This window comes from Lactuca serriola, chromosome 8 (genome assembly GCF_051521515.1).
Source record: "Lactuca serriola cultivar US96UC23 chromosome 8, Lser_US96UC23_V15, whole genome shotgun sequence".
In the NCBI taxonomy this organism is placed as follows: Eukaryota; Viridiplantae; Streptophyta; class Magnoliopsida; order Asterales; family Asteraceae; genus Lactuca; species Lactuca serriola.
Genome location: NC_136415.1, coordinates 98,395,309 through 98,405,093, shown reverse-complemented (window position 1 = coordinate 98,405,093; position 9,785 = coordinate 98,395,309). Strand labels below are relative to the sequence as shown.

Sequence of the window (9,785 nt, the reverse complement as noted above, 5' to 3'; positions counted from 1 at the left end):
CAAAATGAAGTGTCAATATCAATGTAAGTTATGCAACTCAATTTACATCTCACATGATGATCGTAGGATTGAATTGTGAGATAGCTCAAATGTTGCTCGAGTGATAAGCCTATATATCTGTTTGAGAATTACGAAGACAGATTTTGGTCTAGATTTTTCTATTTGAATCTTGTGGCATGAATGTGTCGAATTGAATCTTGTGATTAACTAATGGTCTGTGATTAACTAATGGTACATGATATGAGATTTAACAACCTGTTAAACGACATACATCATGCATCTTCACATTGTAACAAAAGTAACGGTGTGGCCAGCTAAGAGGTTGTTCGAAAGACAAACTTATATGTCTGTTTTGAAAGGTAAAGGTTTAGGTCTATATTTTCTATTTGAATCTTGTGGCATTAATGGTATCGATTTTCATCATTTTACTAACTAAAAACGTACGAGACAACATTTACTAAACTGTTCAAACGACATACATTACTCATCTTCGCATGATAACAAAAAGTAACTAATCACAAAAATGCATACATTATAACTTAAGGTTCCTTTAATCCGATCAATCTTGAATTCCTTTGTACTCCTAAGAATCAAATCTCCCCCAACCTTTAACAAAGTACACTCCACTTTATCTAAAAGAAAAATAAAAACGTATTTGGGACAAAAAATTTCAAACATTCATTGACGAAGAAGATGAATGCACCACTTTGTTTTTCTTGCCCATAAACCAAAGCAAACTCCTTTTTGCAAAAGATGGTTGATTTGATGTTGATGTTGGTAAATCAAGACTATGACAACTCTGTACTTCATGACTGTCACATCCCATCTCAGATACCTTTGCTTCTTCTCCGGTGACATTTTGCCGGAGCAAAAACTGTAGGGAGAAAGTGGTGGTTGATGGTGGCTCAATGGCCGCCGATGGTGTTGAATCTGGCTTCTCTTTCTTCCCTCTAAGCCAAATCTTGGAAACTGAAAAGCTTTCTTTCATTATACTGCCGCCTCTAAATGCTTCAAAATCTTTGAAGTCTCGTCTTGAATCGCCGCCGCATTCAGAGATCGCCGGCCGGTGACCAGGGGTGATTGGGAGGTTTGACTTTTTGTGAGATAGTTTCTTCACTTGGGTTCTAATGGAAACTTGTAAAGATGAATTGTCATCCATCACATACTCGAAAGAACCCATTGAAAAACACCTTCTTTCGTCAATGTTACTCTTCTCGCCACCGCCGACACCACCTCCGCCGCCGCCGCCTCCGCCATCCACATTCTTGAACTTCCCAAGCTTAACTGTAACAACTTTTTCCTTATTCTCCTCTTCTTTCACCTCGTTTTGACCCGAATTAACAGGGTCGGATTCGGATTGGGATTCATCAACACTAAAACGAGAACTCGCCCTTTGAATTGTGGGCTCGGCTACAATCTCTCGAGAACTCTCGTTACTTCCAGATTCAAGAACAAGAACAAATGGCGAACGATAAGTGTTTGGAGCATAATCAGAAAGCAAATTGCTTCTACAAAGAGGGCAAGTGGAATGAGATAAAAGCCATGTATCGATACAATCCATATGAAAAGCATGACTACATTTCGGCAATAATCGAAGCTGATCATCCCCTTCGAATTCGCATAAACACACAGCACAATCAAAAGGGTTTTTCACACCGATTATTGATTTGTAAGTGAAAACAGGAAGCGTGTCGATGAACAATTGGTCAACGCCGGAGTCATGGAGAGTGAAGAGTTGCTGTAACTGACCTTGAAGAGCAGTCACATTGTCGAATTCATCTGGGTCTCTGTTTGATGGTTTTATAAGAAATCTAACAAGAAGATGAAGCAATCCGGAGATGAAGAATATAACGGCGAGGATTATGATGATTAGCAGAACACTTGGACTCACATTGTCGTTGAAATTTGAACCGGAAGAGGCGGCTTGAACAAACGGTGGTGGCGGCGGCGGAGGAAGTGGTGGCTGAGTGTAAAAATACGGCCTTATGTACGGTGAAAGAAGAATTTTTCGATCCATTTCTTGGGGAAAGAGTGGAAAGTGGTAAAAATTGGAATTTTAAGATTAAATCATACGAAAGGAAGAAAACCCATCTCTCAAATCATATAAATCGAAAGGCCATTAACGGATTTTGAAGCTTTTTGAAGAGTACTTGAATGGGGAGACTCTGCAAGTCAAAGAGATAGAAGGAGAGAGAGATGATAATGACAGTCTGTATGGACATAAATTTTGCATCTATGAATTGTGAAAGCTTTAATTTCTCTAAAAAAAAAATTAAAGAACAGACGAGCAATGATAACTTAAAAAATTTATTGTATTTATTACGGCATAAAATAATAAGGGGGTGTTTGGTTTAGTTTTTCAAACCCCAAAAGTCTTTTTTTGAAAAGTTATAAAAAATCAAGATTTTCTGATTTTTCCAAAAAGTTCACTTTCTTTATGTAAAAACTTCAAAAGTAGCTTCTAAAACTAGTTTGTCAAACATCTTTTGTTTTTTTTTTCTTTTCCAAAAAGAACTTTTAAGTATGAAAAGCTAAACCAAACACCCCTAAATATATACATATGAATACTATTACATTCTAATTTTTTAATATATGAATACTATTACATTCTAATTTTTTAATAGTGTTTTTTTAAGAAAAAAACAAAAACGACTATAAACTAGTGAATATGAGTTACCTTTGACATATTAGTTGTGAAAGGAGCTGCAACATTATAAATTAATCGATAAAAAATAATGTTTATTAAAGTTAGTTGATAAGCTAAATGAAAAATATAAAAACATTTATCAGAACATGTTTTTTAAAATTAATTAAAGTGTTTTTGGCCCGACAAATATTAAAGTTTTTTAAAGTTTGAAAATAAACCAGCTATAACAAATTAAACACAGCCTAAGCTTTAGTTTAGTTTTTAAAGCAAAATTTACATTTATGAAAAATTAAGACGACAAAAAAGGTCAGTATCCAAATATATATGTATATTAATTAAAATCATACATAATTTGAGTAACTTTTGTTACGTTATGGACAAATATCATAGTAAACATTTCAAGGATATCATAGATTATGAATTATATTGTTTTCTATTTGATTAGACAAATCACGTTTTCAGATTTAAAGATTAATTGATAAATTTCTAAATTATGCACCTTAACAACATATAAAATATAATTAATAATTAATATTACAGCAACTTAATTGTGCATTTAGTCATAAGTTGACTTTTCAAATCTGAACCACCCAATAGCATAACACCCCCACATCAATGCACATTTAATACGCACTAAATATTTTAATGGCTCAACCAATAATAATGTTTAAAAAACAATTAACATAATTATAAGAAACTACATAAACTATTTCACGAAAACAAAATCTTGGAATTTGAACTATTTATGCTTCTTTTTTCTTCTACTACAATTCCCTTTTCACACTTCTAGGTCACCTTTTATATTAAATAGTTTTAATTTATTAGTACATATTTCTTGAAATTGAAGAATTTAATTTTAATATGCAAATACTCAAATTGGGTATGGACTATGGACTGTGATTTGGGAGAAACAAGGAAACTCAAAGTGAAAAAAAAGAGTGGTAAAATAAAAGTCAAACTTCTGTGAATTTGTCATATTATGTAAGAAAACACAAACCCCACGTCAAGGAGAAGATCTCGGATTTTATGCACCTTTTTGGCAACATGCAAAAATAATTTTGATATTTTTAATTTCAATAAACTAAAAAAAAAAGCTTATTTATAAATAAATATTCACGTAGCTTATATAAACTATCTAATTTAACCGACATCTATAAACATGTCATAATAATGATAATATAAGTTTTTTAAGTCGTTGGTTTTTGAAAAGAAAACCTACCTTACACATTAAAATTATCACAAAAGAAATACATTTTATAAGAGAAAACGATTTAGGAGAGTAACTATCTTTTATCTTTGTTCATATATTGACAACTTTTTTTTTGTACATATAAAACCAACTAACTTATTTTACGTATTCATTTTACATCAATATTATCGGCTAATGTTTGTTTTAACCGGTTACTCATATTAACTCATTTAAAAGAAATTACGTGACATATGATGTGTTCATTACACCCTTTGTTCAGAATCAACTTCATTTAATTAGGGTTCCTCACAAATACTCCTAAATCGTTCCAGATTAATTAACTATTCTCAAAAATCAATCGATCGAAGCAGTAGCAGCTCATTGTTTGGAATTGAAGTTGGGACTTAAAATCATCAACTGCAAATTTTCACTACACTGGAATCATCTAACACTATGTATCTCACTGTAAATTTTCACTACAATGGAATGTTTGCACCAAACCCGTTAGCATACTTAGACCCTATAAGAATGTCAGTTCGTGATGTGGATTTTAGTGGCATGAACTATACATGAATTTGTGTTGTGGGTTACAAAGATGACAAGAGGAAGTTGTGATAATTTGTATTATTGTAATAGTCATGAAAGATTGGCAGAGGGTATTAGAAGAATCGACAACAATGCTGATTATTTTGAGTTTATTGAAGATGGTTACATGGCTAAGAACGAGCTAAGAATGAATGTCTACATTGACCACCAAAATGAACCTATTCTTGACTGGGTCGATAAGGAGGTGTTAACAGGTGACGATGTGTCTAAGTTGGTAGCAGATGATGATACAGAATCGTATATTTCAGAAATAATGGAATGTGAGCATGAACCTGATGAAGAGGTGCATACTTTTGACAAAACACTTCATAATGAATTTTTGAACAAGTTGTGTGGTAAACCCATTCCTAATAGTACTCAAGAAGAAGTAAATGATGATGATGATGAAGTCAGTGATGAAGATGACGAGGTTGTGTTCCCTGTCTTTGATGAGAATCAAGAATGTGATAAAATGGTCCTATTTTTAGGTATGAAGTTTTCCAACCCAATGGAATTGAAGCTATGTCTAACCAACTATGCCATCAAGAATGGGTATGATTTATGGTATGAAAAAACTGATCGTCAAAGGTTGTTGGAAAAATGTTGTAAACATAAGAAAAATAAGAGTTGTCCCTTTAGGTTATGGGCAGCCTGGATGAAGAATGAGAGGTCTTTTCAGATTAAGTCCTAGTTGATAGGCATAACATTGAAGTTCTTGAAGTTGATGTAGAAGCTAACATTGAAGTACCTGAAGTGGAGGCTAACATTGAAGTTCCTTTCGTTCAAGATAACATTGAAGAAGAGGTTCAAGATGAAGTGGAACATTAAATTCAAGTTAACATCGAAGAAGAGGTTCAAGATGATGTGGAACAAGAAATTCAAGATAATGCAAAAATTCAAGTTAGGAAGAGGACAAGAAAAACTTCAGAAACAATTACAAACATTATGCTAGGGAAGAACATAGGGAGGAAAGACGGAAGCAGTGATGAACACCCACTGGAGATTTGATTTTAATGTCCTGTTTATATTTTTGCACAACTTTTGCTATGCATGTTTTGGAATCTTGGGTGTTGTAACATCTTTTCGCACAATAGGAAAAACTTGACACGTCTTTTGGAATGCATGTTTTCTGATGTATGTTTGGGAATATTCTGTATTGTAAGGTACTTTAACATCTTTATTTAAGTACAAGTTTACTTAGATGTTTGTGTACATTTTGGTAATGTCATTTGTCCTGTTTATAATGTCATTTATGTTCCATGTCGTTAACATCTTTTGCACAAGTTCATTATATATCAAACTTTAGTCATGATACATCGATGTTACATTAAATCAAACACATGCTTTAGTCATGATATGTCAAACTTTCATTACATACAAAACTTCACAAACAATGCAACTTTATGAGTAAACAACTTACATTTGACTTTGTCCAGTTCTTTTCTGAACACCAAATCCAAATTCTTTTCTTCTTCCAACTTCTTCCTGCATATACTAATTTCCTTTTCCAAATTTCCAAGCTTCAATGTTAGGTTGTAGATTTGTCCCAAATTGCTATTTTTCTCTACTGTGTAGTCATCCTCTTCCGGCCATTCCAAGAAATTACATTTTAGAGTTCTTGCACTCTTCAAGAAAAGTATAAAAAGGTTAAATTGGAGAGAATATGAAGAAGAAGATTCGGTTAGGGATATATATATATATATATATATATATATATATATATATATATATATATATATATATATATATATAGGGTTAGGATCAAATATGAATCACAAATATTGTGTGAATGTATGACCAAATCTTAACCATTAGATTAAAAGAATGAAATGTTATGATCTTAGGGTACATCTTATTTAAATGGACTAGCATATACTATATAATTACATTTAATTAAGTATAAAGGAAAATATGATATTTAATAAAGAGAGAGAAATAAGAATTGTCTACATTTTAGGCAAGTAAGTTAAATTAATTAATGAAAATTAAATCAAATCTCATATTTTATTCAATGTATTTAAATTAAATCAGATTTTTTTATAAAACGGTTGCATTCAACACATATTTTGATTCATACATTCTAAAAGAATATGATTTCATTAATTAGTTTTTTGATTCTTTGATTCTAAAAGAATCCATTGAGTAATCTTAAAGAATATACCTCAATTATTAGACAATAACCTATCATTCTTTAAGAAAAATATATTGCAATACAATCTCTAATACATTCTATAAAGAATATGATTTCATTAATTAATTTTTTGATTCTTTGATTCTAAAAGAATTCATTAAGTAATCTTAAAGAATATACCTCGAATATTAGACAATAACCTATCATTATTTAAGAAAAATATATTGCAATACAATCTCTAATATATTCTATAAAATGAGAATCACTTTTATAACACAAAACAAGAATATATACAAAAATTAAAAAAAATATACATAACCTTTTATACTACATTTTATAAGAATATGTTATCATTTGTGAAGAATATACATAAAATTTATAAAATATAAAACATTCTTAAAGAATTTTTTATCATTCTAAAAGAATATGTTGTCAAATCTTTGCTTCGATTCCTCAATGACCATAGAAACGGAAAAACTAAAGTTGTATGGATTGTGATTTATCAACCGCCTCCTTCATACTCTTTTCAAATCTTTGCTTCAATTCCTGTTCCCTTTCGTATTTCTTATGTGCTTTTCCAACATACCATTCTTTGTTATCAAATTTCTGACCATTAAGCCCTTCCACTGCTTTACCAACATTCTCAAAATTAACAAATCCAAAGCATTCGGAGTTCCCTTCAGCATCCCTCATCACAACAACACTTGTCACAGTTCCAAATTCACTAAATGTCTTGTTTAGATCATCATATGTTGTTGATTCGGACAGGTTTTTGACATAGACATTAGTAAACTTTGTCTTGTCGACAACTAGTTCTCTTTCTTGTTTGCGCAAAAAGGGTCCCACGTATACTTGTTTGTCGTTTAAAAGCATGTCCTTTAGTTTTTCAATGGCTTTTTGTGCAGATTCTTCAGCGTCGTATTGAACAAAACCATACCCCTTTGATTGGCCACTAGAATCTGTCGCAATCCTACAGGAGAGAATATTGCCAAATATAGAGAATGTGTCGTATAAGGCCTTTTGGTCGATTGCCTTATCAAGAATCTGTTTTTTTTTATATTGTTCATACAAGTCAGTAGGTAAAGAAGACTATAAGAAAGCGGAAACAGTGATTAATAGATTAAGGTTTTTCTGCTTTGAATACCTTGATAAATATGTTTCCAGAGCCACTTTTGCGTACGCTTGGGTCTCGATGAGAATACATTATTCTGATCGCCTTCCCATTCAAAGGTGTGAAGTTCAGTACCTCCATTGCCCTTGCAGCTGTCATCAACATAAAAAGAGGAGTAAGAACTAATGCTTTCAACAGTGTTGACATCATAAGGAATTGCAATATCTAACTATGAGAAGGTGAATTTGTTAAACAGCACTAACCATCTTGAGGATTCGCATAGTTGACATAGCCATAACCAAGCGATCGTCGAGTCGACAAGTCCCTACAAACTCGAACAGAAACCACTTGACCTAACTAGTTAAATAGATCATACAACTGCGAATCCATCACATTCCACTCCAGATCCCCAACATACAATGAAGTCGGCACAAACTGCTAAGCACCAGCAGGAGCAGCACCACCAACACCAACACTCACTGCCTGAGGTTGAACTTGAACCTGAGCCGCCATCTCAAAACCCTAGAAATATTTACCTTTTCCCCAAATTTTTTGATTTTTTTGGCTTTTTTAACTTCCCTCTCCCTTTATTGATATGAATCCAAACCTAGATAGATAAATAGCCTGCAAATCAGAAAGCCTTTCCAACTCCGAACAAAGCAAACCACAGAAACCCTAGAAACTCCCAACTCTTTTTGTTGTTTTTTTAAATAAGATAGATAGAGAGATAGGAAAGGGAACGATATGAATATAAGGATAGATAAGTCGGAGATCCGGCGGAGGAGAGAGAGGATGTAATTATATAGTATATGCGAGTCTATGTAAATAAGATGTACCCTAAGATCACAACATTTTATTCTTTTAATCTAGTGGTTAAAATTTTGTTATACATTCACACAATAATTATGGATTATATATGAACCTAACTCTCTCTCTCTCTCTCTCTCTCTCTCTCTCTATATATATATATATATATATATATATATATATATATATATATATATATATATATAAAACAAAAAAAACTGATTTGCCAATAAGTTTTGACAAACTCGATTTTTTTTTCCCGGGATTGTCGGGTGTTCTTGAAATCTTCACACGTGATGGCATGTCGCACTTACATGGATGGTTAGCTTGCAATTCGACATTGCGTTTGGAAGAGGCAGATGAATCATAAGGACAATCCATTGTCGATCTAGGGCTTTAACGTATGAACGAACCAGATAACACCCTTTATATAATGAACTGATGTGTACTATGTCACGTATATGCCACGTATTATCTTGTGTATGCCACCCAAGCCTTGATTTAGCCACATCAGCTGAAACATACATTAGCCGGTAATATTGGTGTAAAATGAACACGTAAAACAAGTCAATTGGTTTTATGTGTACAAAAAAGAAGAAGCTGTCAATATGTGAATAGAAATAAGAGATAGTTACCCTCCTAAGTCATTTTCCCCATTTTGAAATGTGATTACGAGTTTGAAATATTAATTTCTTACAAACAAATCATTAAAATTCGATTGTATCAATCTTGTTTTATTAATATTAAAATCATAAAAATAAAATATTTTGCAAAAAGGCTACAAAAGTTAGGGGTGGCAACTCTCGACCCAACCCGTAACCCGACACTGACCCAACCCGAAAATAGACGGGTTTGGGTTGAGATTTTTGACCCGTCAACCCACTAACCCGTTTATTTCATGGGTTGGGTTGGGTTATCTGTTTGGGTTCGCGGGTCAACCCGCCAACCCGTATATATATATATATATATATATATATATATATATATATATTAAATTTGATTTCCATCCGTATTCGTAATATTCTGTATCATTGTATTTCTTTCGTATTCGTATGTGAATAATCTACATTTACGGTTCGTTAATTAAAAAAAGAAAAAAATACATGTCGTTATTTCATGAGTCACGAACGAAGAACACATCTACTTTCTATGAATCTTTTCATTTTTCATTTTTATTTGGATGTTATTGACTTTATGAATTTATGTTGAAAACGTTTTTTTATGTTAATTACTTTAACCATTTTATGAATTTATGTTGAAAAAACATGATTTTTTAAAATGTGTTGTTTATTTATTTAACGGGTTATATGGGTTG

The 9,785-nt window shown here is 32.3% G+C and overlaps 1 long non-coding RNA gene and 1 pseudogene across 1 annotated transcript; both read right to left on the bottom strand.

Annotated features, from left to right (window-relative positions):
* Window positions 1-495: 495 nt before the first annotated feature.
* On the bottom strand, window positions 496-2,234 carry LOC145070168 (RING-H2 finger protein ATL13 pseudogene; annotated as a pseudogene).
* Window positions 2,235-7,527: 5,293 nt separating this feature from the next.
* On the bottom strand, window positions 7,528-8,322 carry LOC145070163 (uncharacterized). Its single transcript, XR_013689845.1, has 3 exons — window positions 7,927-8,322; window positions 7,697-7,815; window positions 7,528-7,596 (listed from the first exon to the last, which is right to left on the bottom strand). It is a non-coding gene; the product is annotated as an uncharacterized LOC145070163 (long non-coding RNA).
* Between the last annotated feature and the right edge of the window lie 1,463 nt (window positions 8,323-9,785).